Source organism: Ambystoma mexicanum, chromosome 1q (genome assembly GCF_040938575.1).
Source record: "Ambystoma mexicanum isolate Mex_15411 chromosome 1q, UKY_AmexF1_1, whole genome shotgun sequence".
Lineage (NCBI taxonomy): Eukaryota > Metazoa > Chordata > Amphibia > Caudata > Ambystomatidae > Ambystoma > Ambystoma mexicanum.
Genome location: NC_090922.1, coordinates 861,152,146 through 861,170,768, shown reverse-complemented (window position 1 = coordinate 861,170,768; position 18,623 = coordinate 861,152,146).

Sequence of the window (18,623 nt, the reverse complement as noted above, 5' to 3'; positions counted from 1 at the left end):
TCTTTGTCCTGCCCTGGGGCAGTCCAGCACTGAAATGCTAGGCAATTCTCCTCTGAACAAGAGTACCAACAGCAACCCCAGGCACGTGTTTCAGTCTAGTTGGACCTCATCAGTAGGGTGGAGCTGGGCCTCTCTAAGAATAATGAGCAAAGGGGACAAGCCTGGATTCACCTAGTAACTTAGGGTGAGTCCCAAAGTTACTTATGCAAATTAACACAAGGGGGTCCTGGGAGTCCCTCTGTAGGACATCAGTCCTGGTTATGAGAGCCTTACCCAGATACTTTAGCTCACTATCTTTCACAGAGGAGAAATATCAAAAACATATCAGTCTTTGTCCTGCCCTGGGGCAGTCCAGCACTGAAATGCTAGACAATTCTCCTCTGAACAAGACTACCAACAGCAACCCCAGACATTTGTTTCGGTCTAGTTTTACCTCATCAGTAGGGTGGAGCTGTGCCTCTCTAGGAATAGTGAGCAAAGGGTCCACGTCTGGATTCTCCTACTAACTTAGGGTGAGACCCAAAGTTACCTATGCAAATTAACAAGGGGGGTTCATGTGAGCCCTTCTGCTAGACATTAGTCCTGGTTATGAGAGCCTTACCCAGATTCTTTAGCTCACTATGTTTAGCTCACTATCTTTCACAGGGGAGAAATATCAAAAACATGTCAGTCTTTGTCCTGCACTGGGTCGGTCCAGTACTGAAATGCTAAGCAATTCCCGTCTGAACAAGACTACCAACAGCAACCCCATACACGTGTTTCAGTCTGGTTGGACCTCATCAGTAGGGTTGAGCTGTGCCTCTCTAAGAATAGTGAGCAAGGGGTCCACATCTGAATTCCCCTAGTAATTTAGGGTGTGACCCAAAGTTACTTATGAACATTTACAAATGGGGTTCCTGGGATTCCCTCTGCCAGACATCAGTCCTGGTTATGAGAGCCTTACCCAGATTCTTTAGTTCACTATCTTTCACAGGGGAGAAATATCCAAAACATGTTAGTCTTTGTCCTGCACTGGGTAAGTCCAGCACCGAAATGCTAGGCAATTCTCCTCTGAACAAGAGTACCAACAGCATCCCCAGACACGTGTTTTGGACTGGTTGGACCTCATCAGTAGGGTGGAGCTTTGCCTCTCTAAGAATACTGAGCAAAGGGTCCACGCCTGGATTACCCTAGTAACTTAGGGTGAAGCCCAAAGTAACTTATGCAAATTAACAAGGGAGGTCTTGGGAGTCCCTCTGCAAGACATTAGTCCTGGTTACGAGAGCCTTACCCAGTTTCTTTAGCTCACTATCTTTCACAGAGGAGAAATATCCAAAACCTATCAGTCTTTGTCCTACCCTGGGGCAGTCCAGCACTGAAATGCTAGGCGATTCTCCTCTGAACACGAGTACCAACAGTAACCCCAATGTCTTGGTTTAGTTGGACCTCATCAGTAGGGTGGAGCTGTGCCTCGCTAAGAATAGTGAGCAATGGGTCCACGTCTAGATTCCTCTAGTAACTAAGGGTGAGACCCAAAGTTACTTATGCAAATTAACAAGGGGGGTCCTGGGAGTCCTTCTGCCAGACATTAGTCCTGGTTACGAGAGCCTTATCCAGATTCTTTAGCTAGGTATCTTTCACAGAGGAGAAATGTCCAAAACATGTCAGTATGTGTCCTGCACTGGGGCAGTCCAGCACCAAAATTCTAGGCAATTCCCCTCTGAACAAGAGTACCAACAGCAACCCCAGACACATGTTTTGGTCTGGTGGAACCTCATCAGTAGGGTGGAGCTGTGCCTCTCTAAGAATAGTGGGCAAAGGGTTCACGTCTGGATTCCCCTAGTAACTTAGTGTGAGACCCAAAGTTGCTTATGCAAATTAACAAGGGGGGTCCTGGGAGTCCTTCTGCCAGACATTAGTCCTGGTTGCGAGAGCCTTACCCAGATTCTTTTGCTCACTATCTTTCACAGAGGAGCAATATCCAAAACATGTCAGTCTTTGTCCTGCACTGGGGCAGTCCAGCACCGAAATGCTAGGCAATTCCCCTCTGAACAAGATTACCAATAGCAATCCCAGACATGTGTTTTGGTCTGGTTTGACCTCATCAGTAGGGTCGAGCTGTGCCTCTCTAAGAATAGTGAGCAAAGGGTCCACATCTGGATTCCCCTAGTAACTTAGGGTGAGACCCAAAGTTACTTATTCAAATTAACAAGGGGGGGTCCTGGGAGTCCCTTTGCCAGACATTAGTCCTGGTTATGAGAGCCTTACCCAGATTCTTTAGCTCATTATCATTCACAGAAGAGAAATATCCAAAACATATCAGTCTTTGACCTGCCCTGGTGCAGTCCAGCATTGAGATGCTAGGAAATTCTCCTCTGAACAAGAGTACCAACAGCATCCCCAGACTTGTGTTTCAGCCTGGTTAAACCTCATCAGTAGGGTGGAGCTGTGCCTCTTTAAGAATAGTGAGCAAGGGGTCCACGTCTGGATTCCCCTAGTAACTTAGGGTGGCATGCAAAATTACTTATGCAAATTAACAAGGGGGGTGGTCCTCAGAGTCCATCTGCCAGACATTAGTCCTGGTTACAAGAGCCTTACCCAGATTCTTTAGCTCATTATCTTTCACTGAGGAGAAATATATAAAACATATCAGTCTTTGTCCTGCCCTGGGGCAGTCCAGCACCGAAATGCTAGGCAATTCTCCTATGAACAAGAGTACCAACAGCAACCCCAGATACGTGTTTTGGTCTGGTTGGACCTCATCAGTAGGGTGGAGCTGTGCCTCTCTAAGAATAGTGATAATCTGGGTAAGGCTCTCGTAACTGGGACTAATGTCTGGCAGAGGGACTTACCAGGACTGACCTTGTTTTTTGCATAGTAGCAGAGGCAGAAAGAAGAACACAGTGTTGGCAAATGAAGCAGAAGTGGGAGAACCAGGTGGACACCGGAACGTGGATGCAGGAGATTTCACCTGCCTGTTCTGAGAGGGTCCCGTTCCACCAAACTCTGAAGTGCAGAGCCTGCACAGCAGAAGACGTGCATGGAGGCTGTCTTTCCCCATGGGAGCCTGATTTCTGTGATTGCTGTGCAGGAAACGTGTCGGAGACTGAGGCGAGGAGCTGTGGGAGCTGTGTGGACGTCAGGCGTGAGAGGGGCTCTGTAATCGAGTGGCTGGACCGGAGACACCTTCAGAGAGGAAGGGTGTGGGTCCCAAGTGAGCCTAGAAGCAGTAGAAGTTGTGCAACATGCAGGAAGAGAATCACAAAAGCCAGTGAGTCAAACCTGGCCTGATTCCTTGCACATGCACTCCCGGCAACAGTATCCAGCTTAAATGTTTAACTCGCGTAGAAGCAGAAGCGAGTGGAAATTGTTTGTTGAAGTTTGCAACAAAGAGCCAATGGAAAGTAGCACTTACGTATGATCAGAAGTATTTCTTTTACTTGCGTAGAAAGAAGTGGTCATGTGTCTCTCATTAAACATAACAAGCATTGTGGAAAGCATTATTGAACACTTAAAACTTGTAAAACTTGAGATGAGGTGGTTGGGAGTGCCAAATTTTGTTTTCCAAGTGAAGAGTGAACTTTACTTCTTTATTCTTATGAACACCCATTGTTCTAAAAGAAGTTAAGTGCTTAAATATTGTAACCACAGTTGGAGAGAGCACAATCATTGCCCAAGCCAAGAGTATTCCCTCATTGAGATTGAAAACAGCCTTTCTAAAAGCCAGAAAAGGTCTAACAATGACTGTGAGCCAATAGAAATGCAACCTTTCCTAAGTTACAAGTGTACAAGCATTACCTGAAGCCAAGAGAGTGGCACCAAGGCTTCTGGGTAATTAATTGTCTAATAGTTGGCAAAGAGGTGAAGGCCAAGTTCGGAAATGGAAACCTTGTTTCTTATAAACATTATTGGAAGTTGACTCAACCTATATTGCCGTAGACTGTTATAGAAGGAAAGACGTGGGTCCAAAAGGCAATCTTGGGTTGTTGCTGTGGTGGCAGACAGACAAGAGAGGCAAAGAGCTGCCCCTTTTGAAGACGGATATTCAGAGGAAGAGTGCATTGCCTGTTTGAAGGTGTTGCAGTGCCTTACAGCAAACCTTGTCAAATTCTGTCTTGAAATACAAAATACTGAAGCTGTGGTGGTATATCTGATTGTCACTAAATGCAAGACTGCAGTAGTCCAAATGAAGTGGAATGCTATGAGGCAAAGGAGAATGTCCTCATGGTAATATACAGTAGAAGTGAAGTTGCTGAAGTAGAAGCAGCAAAACTGTGAAGCCATCCTAACAAATGTACCTATTGTGAATCCTAACCTGAATAGACAAATAATTACTATTAACCATGAATTGTGTTTGACTAACATTTTAGAGGTTGCATTTCTTTTTGAACTGTGTCAAGTCTTCTTGAATAACTGAAAGTGGTAAAGGAGAATTGTGGCTGGGATTAACCTTGATGCTATTCTGAGGAAGTGGATAGTCTTTATTTCACCAGAAGAAGAAATTGTGTTGTTGTTAGAACTAAGGGTGACAGATCTCTACCATAATAATGAGACTTCAAGAACTGAATTATGACTTTGCTACCTACATGGATTTCCTTTATTCTTTTGATGAACACCGAAGCTGAATACACCTTGGAACTTGGGGAAGGGAGTTCACCCAGATTTCTAAAAGGTTATCAAGCCACTGTGAATATCATTGTTGATGTTAATTGAATTGCCATATATGTTCTTTTGTATTTTATGTTTAGTGTGAGGGCCAGACATTCTGTGTTAGAGTGTTTCCCTATAGTTTTGTTAGGCAGGGAAATCCTCACCAGTGTAGGGATAGTGAGGCATTCTGGTATGTCTACCTTAATAAAATGGCATGTTTTGAACAATCATCAAACAGTTGTCTGCCTCGAATTGCTGACCCCTCACACAGACAACAGATATGTATTGTTACCCAACTCAATGTTAATCATTTTATCGACCTAGGAAGGATGAAGAGCTGAGTCGACCTGCCGGGATTGTAACCTGTGACCATGAGGTCAAATATAAGCCCCTGTAGTGTGTCTTGAGATGCATAGACAACATCCTAAAGCCATACTTAAAAAGACCACAAATTAATTCAAGTCTCCTCCAATCTGCTAAACAGACCAGATGCTGAAGGCCCTTAACTGTGTCACCGTACTAGTAACCACTGCATAGAGCCAGTCCACATTGTTATGGCGAATACGGATGGGGCAATGATCAGCAAGAATTTCAGAGGATCCCAGAAGTGACTGCCTGTTGCCCATTCAACAAGATGTATGTTTAACAGCATTTACTTGACATTTGATTATACAATACATCTCTAGACAATGAAGCCAGGCATGCAAAGATGATAACATTATGCATTATGACAATGTATTCATGGCACTTGTTAAGATGGATTTCTAGAATCTGGTCTGGTGGACAGATTTTAGGAGGCCACCCTAGTTATAGTCAACTGGGGCACTCGGAGAGGTTATCCAACCCCAATCAAGGTAAGCGTGTATAGTGGTCAAGGCTTAATCTCAGGAGAAAGTGAGTGGGGTCAGGGGCCCACAATGAGTTCACAGAGTGAAGCACACAATATATCAATTTAGACAAGTAAGTACAAAAATACTCTATTTATTATAGGCCCAAAACACACACTAGAAACTTGAATTAAGCAGGTAGAAATATTACACAATACTAAATTATCAAACATATATACAGTCCCCTTTAGGTTTTTAGGAATGCATAAAGATGGTAAGTAATGATGCAGCAGAATGAAACCAGTTCACAAGAATGATGTCCTAACTTTATAAATTCAATCCCTATGATGTATGGGGCCTAGTGACCAATAGTCGCTAACCTTCTTAGGAGAGAGGACAGATGTAGAAAGAGTTCTTGTCGTGGTGAAAATGTTCCAGAAGATATTCAGCATGTTTCAGTTATGTAAAACATTATTCCTATCTTTAAGATACAAGCTTTTAGATCTGACGATCAAAAAGCAATGGAAATGAATGATCTAAGGAGAGAAGGGGTAGGGGAATGCATTGCAATTTCTTACCCCCTGAATCCTAATTTCCCAGGTAAGTTGATATGTCGACTGGGGTCGCTGGAGGCGGGTTTTCCCACCTTTGGATCCAGTATAAAATGCCCAAGAGCTGCGAGTGATACGATTCTTCTGGTCGGCTCAGGGTGGCTGTATCCTTATGAATACGTTGAGACTGGTTGGACCCAACAGTCCAAGGGTTGAAGCACTACTTAGGGCCTTCACAGATCAGGTAGTCCAGAAGGGCTTCACAGGGCCAAATGCAGGAAGGGATGCCAGGCCTTTTTGAGAGTCATCCATATATCTTCCGTCAGCTGCTTTTCTACACACAATACTTGGCTCCATGGCTGATCTGAAGAAATGGCTGCAGGAGTCCTTTTCTTATCCTAAATCCTGACTGGAAGCAAGTCCAAGCCCATCAAATGTAAGGATCTGTACCATTCAAACAGCCAGCAGTGGTCCAATCAGGGACCACTGAGGGTTTCCCCTCATGCAACACACACAGACTGTCTGGCACCACAGATGTTGAGCAGGACCAGCCAGTTCCACAAACTTCCTGAGCCACATAGACACAAGGTATCAATATCCTGCGAAAGCAGCAGTTTCCCCCGGCAAATGCATTACTTTATGTGGTATTTCCTGATCCGAGAAGGCAGAAGAATGCCAAACAACAATATGGCCAAAGGACAAGTGAAAAATCTGCCATGTTAGGGCACTAGCTACGTGTAGTAGCCATATGCGGTCAATGTGAATGTGCATAAAAAAATAATGCAAAAAGGCTAAAACTGTATCTGCTGGCCCCAGCATGTCTTTAGGCACACATAAAAGTAACCATAAATACAAGGTGTAAAACAATAGGGTGATAGAAAGGTATCCCCACTGCACTGCAATGTAAATTGCTGTGTGGACTGGTAAAAAGCTATACAAAAAAAAGTAAAAAGAAAAAAGAGAAAACTGTTTCACAGTACTGCTAGTTTGAAGGACTGATCAGTTTACCCGTGATAACATGAGCAAAAGGCAAGGGCGGTGAAGTTGAAGGCTTCACTTCCCTGTAAAACATCAGGACAGGTTCAAAAACAAAAGCAAAACGTTTGGGAGTCCATAGAATATGGAGAGAAAGTTTCCTGAAGAGAAATATCTCCTAGCAGCACTCATGCAGGGTGATTAGCAGAGCATTATGATACCAATGTTATTTCTGGGTCCTCTGTCATAGAGCTCACTCAGTTCCCCTCTTTTATTAAACCAACGACCTCTTTCTGAGATAATAGTTCTCAGCCGCAATACCTGTGCAATGCTAGTAAAAGCTCCCTCCAAAATGTAACATTGTTTATAAGGAATGCTTATAGTCAGTTTACTCCAATAATATCCATATGAAAATCACAGGACGCTGATCTGCAAGAATGCCCTAGGATCTGCAATTCAACTCACTGTGGCTCAGTGCTCAAAATGCATATTCAGCAACAGCAACTGTACAATCTGCATTAAGGCATAGCTTAAAAAAATGGGGACTTCCTGTAGAACCTGTGGACCACATTATGCAAATGTGTTCAAGGAGAAATTATAAATTGCTACATCAATCACATCCTCAAAACTGCTGGGCAATATAGCACCTGCTACAGTGTTCACTCAAGGTCCCTGCTTTCTTAATGCAAGGCTGCTTCCTCGGATAGGAAACTGATTACCCCTCCCTTACTATTCTGTAGTGCCCCAATGGGTGTTCACCGTTTTATTTGTGACACTGCTTGTTGCGATTTGTACATGCAGTTAGAGAGAGATCATTGCCGGGCGAAGACAGGGCGGTCCACCTCTGCTGCTGCAGTATAAGAGTGACATCTCCTAACAACAAAACTTAACCACACTTTGAGAGGCATAAGGAAGAGCCTCTCCAAGTTGCACTCCCTATTCCAAATGGAAAGACAAAGATTTGGAAGCAAATAGAGGCAAGCAAGTATACCCTTAACAAAAACTTGGTGTCCAACCAAGTAGTGCCACTGGCTGAAACAAACCCCATCCCTACACTGTCTGCCTGAATTCACAGGAATCTTGTGAGAAGGGGTACCAACCTGACTTAGCCTGAATCAAAATCATTTGCCTGCCCTGAAGAAGACTCTAAACTAGCAACCATATCAGCACTTGAGTACAAGTGCATCACGAATAAAAAGAGCTGAAACACATGTCGACGACCTGAGAAAAAAGCCTATCATGTGGGCTTTTCTATTCCCATTACTAACTTACATACAGAACATGAGCAATCAATAGTAATCTTGAAAATGAACACCCTGGTGCAGAAATAACAACGCATTTAATTAAAGTATATATGATCTATGAATGTCCATTGCTTATGTCGGAGTGTACGTTTTACAGAATTGTGTAATATCACTGCACACTAACCCCCAGTCACTTCCATATCACGAAAGTGATTGTTAAAAAATATGTTTGTTTCTTCTTTTTGATTGAATTTTAATATGCATCTTTGAGATATTGTGCGAATACAGCATATACTGACTCCCAATTTGTAACTATTATATGTATGCCTAATTTAGTCTCTTTTTTCTAAAAAAACAAGTGATAAAAGATGATTTGACATGGCCTTTGTCTCTCTCTAACTGCATGTACAAATAGCAACAAGCAGTGACAAATAAAACGATGAACACCCATTGGGGAACTACAGAATAGTAAGGAAGGGGTAATCAGTTTCCTATCTGATATTTCTATGTCTTACATCTTCCACCTTAAATCTGATCCCCCCATATAAAAAAAACTGGTGTAAGTACCCAATTCTTGGACAGTGGTGGGAAAATGCCTGGGAGTGGAAAAGAGAGACATTTTGCCCATTCTTTCATTCATAAAGACATAGATTGCAGTGCTCTAATTGGATCTGCTGCTTTGGTTTCGGAGGCCTTATTGTAAACCTCATCAGGGAATGGCTCCTCCTTAACACCTATGTCCACACACACCTTGCACTCCCCACATAACCTGAAACCTGGTGATCTGCCCCTCCCCCCTGTTTTCTCACCTGGTTGCTTGTAGATCCCTTGCTGCCAAACGATCTGCTGTCTGTCTCTCCCACATCTGTTGTTACATTTCCCCTCCCTTGTATCTTTGCTTCCCTAACTGTGTCCTTCCCACTAGGACTTGTAAAGTGCTCCGTTGCTTCCCAATGCTAAGTCTGCACTATAACACCCGCCCACAATTCCTAGTGTGGCTATGGCAGCAGGGCTTCACAGATCTAAGATGCCTTTGGGGTAGAGCTGATTGTCCTTGGAGCTTGCTAAGTGATTTTCTTCTGAACATGCTTAGAGGTTTAGAAACTGTCCTTGGCTGTACCTTCTCTAGGTAAAAGGATACGTTTGGAGGACCCCACTTTCCCAATCACTATAATTCTTGAAACCCTGGTGATGGCCAGCCACAACATTTCACAGACGACTATGGATGACTGCACTTGGAACATTGCTCTATACATGTTTTAACATGTACTTTACAGTAGGGGAAAGTATGCCGTCCTTATATGTAATGAAGAATAGAAACATACTCGGACTCCTCATTTCTTTGATTACAGTTAATAAGAGGTGCTTACGTTTTTCAGATTAGTTTATAATGTTAAATGTTTTTACTCTAATGTAAAGGGATATAAATACCACCTATCAAACAAGGAATCTAAAGTTGATATCACATGACACACATTTCAAGAGTTTCTCTGTGGTAGTCCAATGGTTGGAAGAGGATCATTAAACTGAATTTCGCCATTGGATATGGGGTGAATTGAAAGATGGTTTGACTGCAGAATGTGCGTACTGATATATTTAGGAACACAATAGATGTAGTGTTACAGTTGGATTAGCGGCTTTCGGACAGGTTAATATTTTTCTGCAAAGGCGTTTATGGCATGTTGGATTCAAAGACAGCGGTACCATTTATGGATCAAATACCTCTGAAGCTGAGGGAAAAATAGACATGAAAAGTAATGATGTTCCAAGTTAACATTAATCTTTAAAACGCATCATGCATCAGTGTTGGCAATGAAAAAAGAGGCACACGAAGAGAAGTTGCAATTTGAACAAATATCAAGTCTAGACTTTGATTAGTTGATCCGTCAAAATTGTTCCATTTATTTGAAAGATTGTATTTTCTGTCTTGGTTTTCCTATATGTCCTTGTATGCCATACTAGTCATCGATCTAGTTAGTTTATATTAAATAGATAATATATTATGAATATACTTTATATGAGGGGTCTAAAACAGCATGATAAACAGTTGAAGTACAAGTCATAACAAATTGGGAAAAACAGATTAATGAACATTAAACTGATGTATACAACTATGTCCATCATTGCCCACATTTATAAAGACTATCAATAACATCATATACTAATCCATATTATCAAACCACTGTGTGAAATTGACATCTGGTCTTATAATGATATAAAAAAAAAAGACAATGGGCCTGATTCATGGAACGTTTTCCTATGGGATTGCGCCATTATAAAAAAACTTCCATGAATCAGGTCCAATGTGTACAGTGCTTGTGGCACGAGTCGGGACTCCGCAGTTGATTAGATTTGTGACAATTCGATAACTCAAACCCTTTTCACAGTAACAAAAATGCATTAGTCTCTCATAAATCCTCAAGACACATTATTCTAGGAAACTGATCCATTGGACAAGAATTTGAACACCTTTGTGATTTGTCCCTTGAATCCATAGCTACACATACCACTCTCATCAGTCTTGAATAGTAAGACTACCTCTGATTTTCTTATATACATACATAGCATCACCTTAGAGGACATTGAGATGGTATAGCCATACTGGATGACATACACTTGACGGTCTGTATCTCACCATACAAATGTTTGTGAGTTGCTCAAGAAGCCCCTGATCCTTCCAAATTAACAGTTTTCCCCACTTTTATGATGACATTTTTGACGTTGGGTTTATTCAGTAATTATTTGAAGTTAGAAAATATGTTTGCTCAGATTAAAAGATCCTTAAAGTGGGTGGATGAATATAGGAATTGATAGATAATTAAGCAATATTACCCTAGAAGGGGGCATTACTGGGCCAGATAATGCCCCGGGCAAGGGAGAAGCCCTAGCAAAGTGGGTGCTTTACCGATAGGCCAGGGCATTACCAGGCCCAGTAATGCCCCCACCCTTGCGAAGGTAATATTGCTATTAGTATCCTGGCACATTGTACAGGGAAACGAATAGTGTTTTTTTAAGCAGAGAAAGGACACGTATGCTGGTTCTCAACTTAAAAATAATACAAAAAAAGATGGCCATCAGCGAGAAGGGACTACACGTAGCAACTTCTTCTTTTCCATGGCGGAAAGTCATGCGTCTGGACATGAAAGCATAAGGTAAGTGGGGTGGGGATGGAAGGAGGCAAAATATGTGGAAAAGGGGTTTAGGGTGATGAGAGCTGTTTTGTTTTATTAATATCATTGACTCTCCTATTTTATCATTCAACAGCACCACCATACATTGTTTATTTCTTATAGTAGAACAAGGACAAAATCGGTCAGAGAAGCATAAAACATAAACATATATTTCATACCATTCATCCATTAGAAAGTCATCTACAACTCTACCTCGCTGTGCTCCTGACAAGAGATTGAATTACAAAGGATTTCTCAGGGTACTAGATTTACTTTTGTTCACACATGCATACACCATGAGGACCTGGATGAAATGGACAGAGGTTCTTCAAAACAGGTACCAAACATCCAGGTTAAAACTATTAAGGATAAACACTCTTGTAGCAATTTCTAAGGAACACATAACCTATCAATTAAAATTCCAATGGAAGCATTTCAAATGATTCACCCATAATCACTGTTTATTACACCATATTAAAGGCCGCAGTGAATGACACACTTGCCACCATTCACTGAACTCAGAGTCACCTTTGACTGTGTTTGACACTATCCCAGCAGCTGTGATTTTTGTTATGGACTCATCTCACATTTATGTACTGTGAGACAGGCCTGGTGGTGCTTTTATCAATTGCTTCTAGGGCTTTTTGGCTTTCCCAACCATCTTGGCATTCCCACATTTCATGTGACACCTTCCCTCATAAAGTATGAGTTTGTGAACATATTACACCACCAACTGGCATCATACTATCATGCTGCCACAATGTATATGCGTCAATATTATCTTCCCCACGCTGTCATGATTCACAGTTTCTGCCCCTTCTGGACTACATGGTCCATCAAACACTGCAACATCATTTTGAGCATACTCCCAACATGGCCGATGCCATTACGAAGTTAACTGTCTAGTGTTTCAACTGACCTGCCACTTCCTAGAAAACAGACATGCCCCCGCAGCTCTGCACGTCTCAACGCTACCTTTCCGAAGTTCCGGCAAGTGTGTGTCTGACTTGCCTCTACTCCCGTGCTATCCCTCTTGTTTAGCGGTTACTATTCCTTCCTCTAATATTTGGTTCTGCCTGCGCTTACCGCTTGCGGAATTGTTCCTTCCACCTTCTCCTTGGGGCTTAGCCCGGATCAGTTCTGCACTCGTACTATGCCTTTTGCACGGTATGAGTTGCCAGTCCCTTCCTGGTTTCCACACCCTTCCCGGACTCAGTTTAAACTTACCTGATCCTCCCGGGAGTTCTGAACGCCAGCATCTCTACGAGACTGGTACCCTACCTGCACACTGGCGACAGAGGACACTCGCCCGTGTTTGTACAAGTCCCGAGCCATCAGAAAGAAGGAAAACCCTCAGAAGAACAAGACTTCAAAGGATAAACAGGTGAGATTCGAGGCGAAGTGTGACAATTTGAGATGCCAAGAATTTGATATTGAAACCAATATGGAGGCCGCTGTTCAGGATCTCATGAGAGGATTGCAAGAGTTAACAACTGAAGTACAGAATCTTAAAGCCGAAAATGCAGCATTAAAACAGTTTGTGCTATCCAGGGACTCGGCATTTCAAAAAGTGCCATGGTTGGGGGCATAGTGGACAAATACGCTGGAACCACTAAGGCACTACGTTCCTTCCTTGATTCACGTCTAGTGCATTTCACCTTCAAACCATACTATTTCTCTACACCCAGGGCTAAAGTAGGATTCATAAACTGTCACCTTTCTGGAAATGCTTTAGCCTGGGCAACTCCTTTAGTGAATTCGGGGGAGACCCACTCCTGGACAACTATGATGGATTTGTGGACGCCTTCAAAACCAGGTTTGACCACCCTGAACAAGTATACAGTGCTCAAGAGAAACTATTGGAGTTCCAACAAGGCAATCAAGATATGTTGTCTTACGTAACCCACTTTAAAGAATTGGCCACGGAGGCAAATTGGACTTCAGAAGCTTGTTTCACGTTATTTCGTTGTGGATTAAATGACAAGATCAAGGATGAACTGGCCAGAGTGGCCCGTCCAGGTTCCTTCCAGGTTTTGTTAGATTTGTCCTTACAAATCGGCTTCTGTATCCAAGAGAGAAAGACAGAAAAGAGAAAGACACGGTCGGTACCACGATAAGTTTCCTTGGATTATCCTAGCCCTAAGGAAACAGCCTCCCCTCAATCTCCAGATCCTGAGCCTTTGCAACTTGGTTCCTTGCGGGGACCTATTTCTCCACAAGAAAGAATTCGCCGGATCAACACTGGACTCTATATGTATTGTGCTTCTGACAAACACCTTGTAAGAAATTGCCCAATAGCCCCACCTCGGTGTTCAGGAAACACCAGCACCCGATCTTGAACAGAGCCCAGCTTCGGGAGAAAGGTACATGCTCTGAATCTTCTCCAGTAAACTGTCAACATTCAAATAGCTTGGTGATACATCAGGTATTCCTGTCAACCACCAATAGTGAGAAGCATTCCATCCTGGCCAAGGTGGATTGTGGAGCTATGGGTATTTTTCTGGACCATGAGTGGGCTTTGAAACACCATATTCCCCAACAATCCAGAGAGATCATACAGGCGGTCAAAGGAATAGATGGGAAACCATTATCTTCGTGACCCATGACCCAGCAAACCACGGAACTACTACTGTCAATAAACAACCACCAGAAGACACTACATTTTGACATAATAAAGGCAGCCCATTACCCGATGGTTTTAGGCATGCCCTGGCTCCAAAAATGCAACCCATATATCAACTGGGCATCAGGTTCTTTGTTTCTAGGCTCAGAATATTTTCTATCTCATTGTCTGTCCCAGACTATGATGCTACCCATTTCCACAGAAACCCAGGCTTCCAAAAAATCATCCATTAGTGTGTCCAACATTACGCAGGTGCCTGAGAAATACCAACAATTTTCAGATGTATTCTCATCAGCTATTGTTCAATCACTACCTCCCCATCATCCTGGAGACTGTGCTATCGACACTGAGGATTCTGCAGTTATACCATTTGGAAGGATGTTTATACTTTCTGAACCCGAGAAAAGAGCTCTACGTGAATACTTGGACACCAACCTCATCAATGGAACCATTCGCCCTTCTAAGTCCCCTGCGGGGGCCTCCTTATTTTTTGTACCTAAGAAGGATTCCAAAGAACTCCGACCCTCCCTGGACTACCGGGGTCTTCATCAATGCACCCTTAAGGACCGTTATCCATTACCACTCATCTCGGATATCCTGGAAGCAGTGTGCGGTGCCGTCATCTTTACCAAACTTGACTTACGGGGCGCGTACCATTTGATCTGTATAAAGGAAGGCAATGAGTGGAAGACTGCCTTCAGAACACCCTTCAGAAATTTCGAATATTTAGTGATGCCATTCGGTCTAGCCAATGCTCCAGCAGTTTTCCAGCGCTTTATGGACAGAGTATTTTCAGACATTCTATTCCTTTTTATTATTGTTTATCTGGATGACATTTTGATTTATTCCAGTGATCCCATACTACATCAAGAACATGTGACTCTGGTCTTACAACGCTTGCAAGAGAATAAACTGCTGGCTAAACCAGAGAAGTGTATTTTCCATGTCCCTACTGTTCATTATCTGGGTTTCGTCTTAGATACTCAAGGAATAGAAATGGATCCTGCTAAGGTTGGCTCTATGCTTTCATGGCCGGCTCCTACATCAGTAAAACAGATACAATCCTTCCTGGGATTTGCAAACTTTTATAGGAAATTCATCCCTACATTTTCTGCCATAGTACAACCTATAGTTGCATTATTGAAGAAAGACATACCCTTCAACTGGTCGACAGACCAAGAGACCGCCTTTCAAGAACTAAAACAAAGATTTACTCAAAGACCCATCCTGGCTCAACCTGACATCAATAACCCCTTCCTGGTGGAAACTGACGCCTCAGATTACGCCATAGGGGTAGTTCTAAAACAAGAATCTGAGCACAAACACCCATTGCATATTTGTCTTGAACTTTCAATCCTAGCGAAACACATTACTCAGTACTGGAGAAGGAATTGCTTGCCATCCGGCAGACTTTTACTGAATGGCGTCATCTACTCTTGGGTGCCAAATTTCCTGTACAAGTTCAGACTGATCATCAGAATTTACAGGTCCTTTAGTCCCTGGAGTGTAGAAACAGTCATCAGGCTCATTGGGCCTTCTTTTTCACCCAATACCAGTTTCACATACACCATGTACCCGGAACAACCAACATAATGGCTGACACACTATCCAGACGTCCTGATTACGAACTTGATGAAGCCTGTGCCTTTCCAAAGATGTTTCCCAAATCTGTGTTTATTGCCCAGGTCAACTCTCTATTGGGTAACATCCGCACTGAGACCCCACTCTCTGACCTCTGGAAGGAATACACCTTGACAAACAGATGGTTTCTCACTGCCAAGGATGGATACCTCTTCAAGGACAAGTATCTGGTTATACCTTCACAAAATCTGAGAACCAAAATAACAAACCTCTGTCATGATACCTTTCATTTCGGGCATCCGGGCATTACGGCTACTCTTCGACTCATCCAGAGGAACTTTTGGTGGCCTAGAATGACCAATGATATAAAGGCATACATCCAAGCCTGTGCTGTATGCAGTCAGAACAAGTGTGACAATAAAAAACCAGCTGGTCTCCTTCATAAACCTGCACTACCGGACCGACCTTGGGAGATAATTGCCACCAATTTCATTGAGGAATTACCTCCTACCAAAGGCTTCACAACCATCATGGTTACCATTGACCTGTTTACCAATATTGCCCATTTCATTCCCTTGGACAAGCTACCATCAGCACAAGAAATGGCAGGAATTTTCTTGAACCACATCTTTAGGCTACATGGCCTCCCTTCCAAAATCATCTCTGACCGTGGACCTCAATACATTTCTCAGTTTTGGAAGTACTTGTGCAAAATGTAGGGTATTCAATGCGCCTTGTCTTCAGGATACCATCCTCAGACCAACAGGATAACTGAACGAGTAAATCAGACCCTAGAACAATATCTACAATGTTTTGCCTCCAAGGTCCAGGATGATTGGTCAGTTTTGATTCCAGTAGCGGAATTTGCATATAACAACTCTGACCACTCTGCCATTAAGACAAGGTCTTTCTTTTGCAGTCAAGGATTCCTTCCATCTGTTCTGCCAACACTCCTGCCTCACTCCACCCTGGTTCCTTCGGTTGATTCCTGGATAGAGCATTTGGTCACTGTACACAAGAACGTGAAAGGACATTTAGAAAAGGCCAAGATGGATGTTAAACGATATGCTGATACCAGGAGGAGACCTGGTCCTATGTATGCCATCGGCGACAAGGTCTGACTTTCCTCTAGACTTTTGCCTCAACACCTAAGACCCAACAAGATGGCTCCACGTTTCTATGGGCCCTTTGTGATAAAAAAGATCATTAACCCTGTGGCCTTTTGACTCAAATTACCAGATAACTGGTAAGAAGATCCATCCCGTTTTTCACACGTCCTTGCTTAAGCCTTATTCTCAAACCACCAGGACAACTCTACGACCTACCCCCGTACTCATCAATGATCAAATAGAATTTTAAGACTCCAGGATATGCGATTCCAGATATAGAAGAGGTCGACTGCAATATTTAGTGGAATAGAAAGGTTATCCACTCAGTGAACGCACTTGGCAACCGGTGTCCAACATGAATGCCCCCCGTTTGCTACAGAGGTTCCATTTAACTCATCCAGGTAAACCTGGTGGATCACAGTTTAAGAGGGGGCATGCTGTCATGATTCACCATTTCCGCCCCTTCTGGACTACATGGTCCATCAAACACCGCAACATCTTTTCGAGCATACTCCCAGCATGGCCGACGCCATTACGAAGTTACCTGTCTAGTGTTTCAACTGACCTGCCACTTCGTAGAAAACAGACGCGCCTCCACGGCTCTGTGCATCTCAACGCTACCTTTCCGAAGTTCTGGCAAGTGTGTGTCTAACTTTCCTCTACTCCCGTGCTATCCCCCTTGTTTAGCGGTTACTATTCTTTCCTGGTAATATTTGGTTCTGCCCGCGCTTACTGCTTGTGGAATTGTTCCTTCCACCTTCCCTTTGGGGCTTAGCAAAGATCCATTCTGCACTCGTACTCTGCCTTTTGCACGGTACGAGTTTCCAGTCCCTTCCTGGTTTCCATACCCTTCCCGGACTCAGTCTAAACTTACCTGATCCTCCCGGGAGTTCTGAACGCCAGCATCTCTAAGAGACTGGTACCCTACTTGCACACTGGCGACAGAGGACACTTGCCCGTGTTTGTACATGTCCCGAGCCATCAGAAAGAAGGAAAGACCTCTGAAGAACAAGACTTCAAAGGATAAACAGGTGAGATTCGAGGCGAAGTGTGACACACGCCTGAATTGGATTCTGTTCCATTCATTCAGCCAGACACGCATTTCCTCCACTTGCATCATGGCCCCACCCATCTGCAATATGTCACATAACACATGACCAATGGGGTGGTCTTTAAGATCAGGCTTGTCCCGCTTCCGGGTCAGAACTTCCACCTGACTACGCGGGCAGTGCGTCACAGAATTCGTCCAACTCTTTAAGGTAAACATCTGCCTCCCCACTATCGGGCCCTCACCCCATGCCATCCTGCTGTGTAGGCGTCTGCACTGTCTGGCGGACTGGCGCTCTATTTACTAATTGTTCACATATGAAAAAAGAGTACAATAATTCTCAATGCGCCAACCTTTGTAGTTAAAAAAAGAAATAGTAGTTATTTTCCCGTGAGTCGAATAGTTAAGAAACAAGCTGACACAAGATTGGGTTGTTTTGGAGCATGTGTTCTGTTAATTATTTTTATTCTTGATATTCTGGTGTTACTTCACATCTTAATCATTTCAAGTAATTTACGTCCAAGTTGGTTAGGTAATACAGTACAAAATCAATTTTCCTTATTGGTGTTAATTCACACCTATAATTGGTTTAATTGGTAATCTTAATTAGTTGTTTTTTCATTTGGTTGTACCTAATTGATAGTATTCTCAATTAGTTGTTTTGTCCGTTTAATTCTTTACCAATGTTTTTTCCTCATTTTTTTATATAAACGGTTCATCGGGAGAGAAAGGTAACTAGAAAGCAAAAAAAATATAAGTAAAGGTAGTAGTAAAACAATTTGCAGTCAGTTACTGACATGTTAATTATACAACCAAAATTCTATACATTTCTTTGGTCATGACTTTGGCATTTTCCTATTTGGATA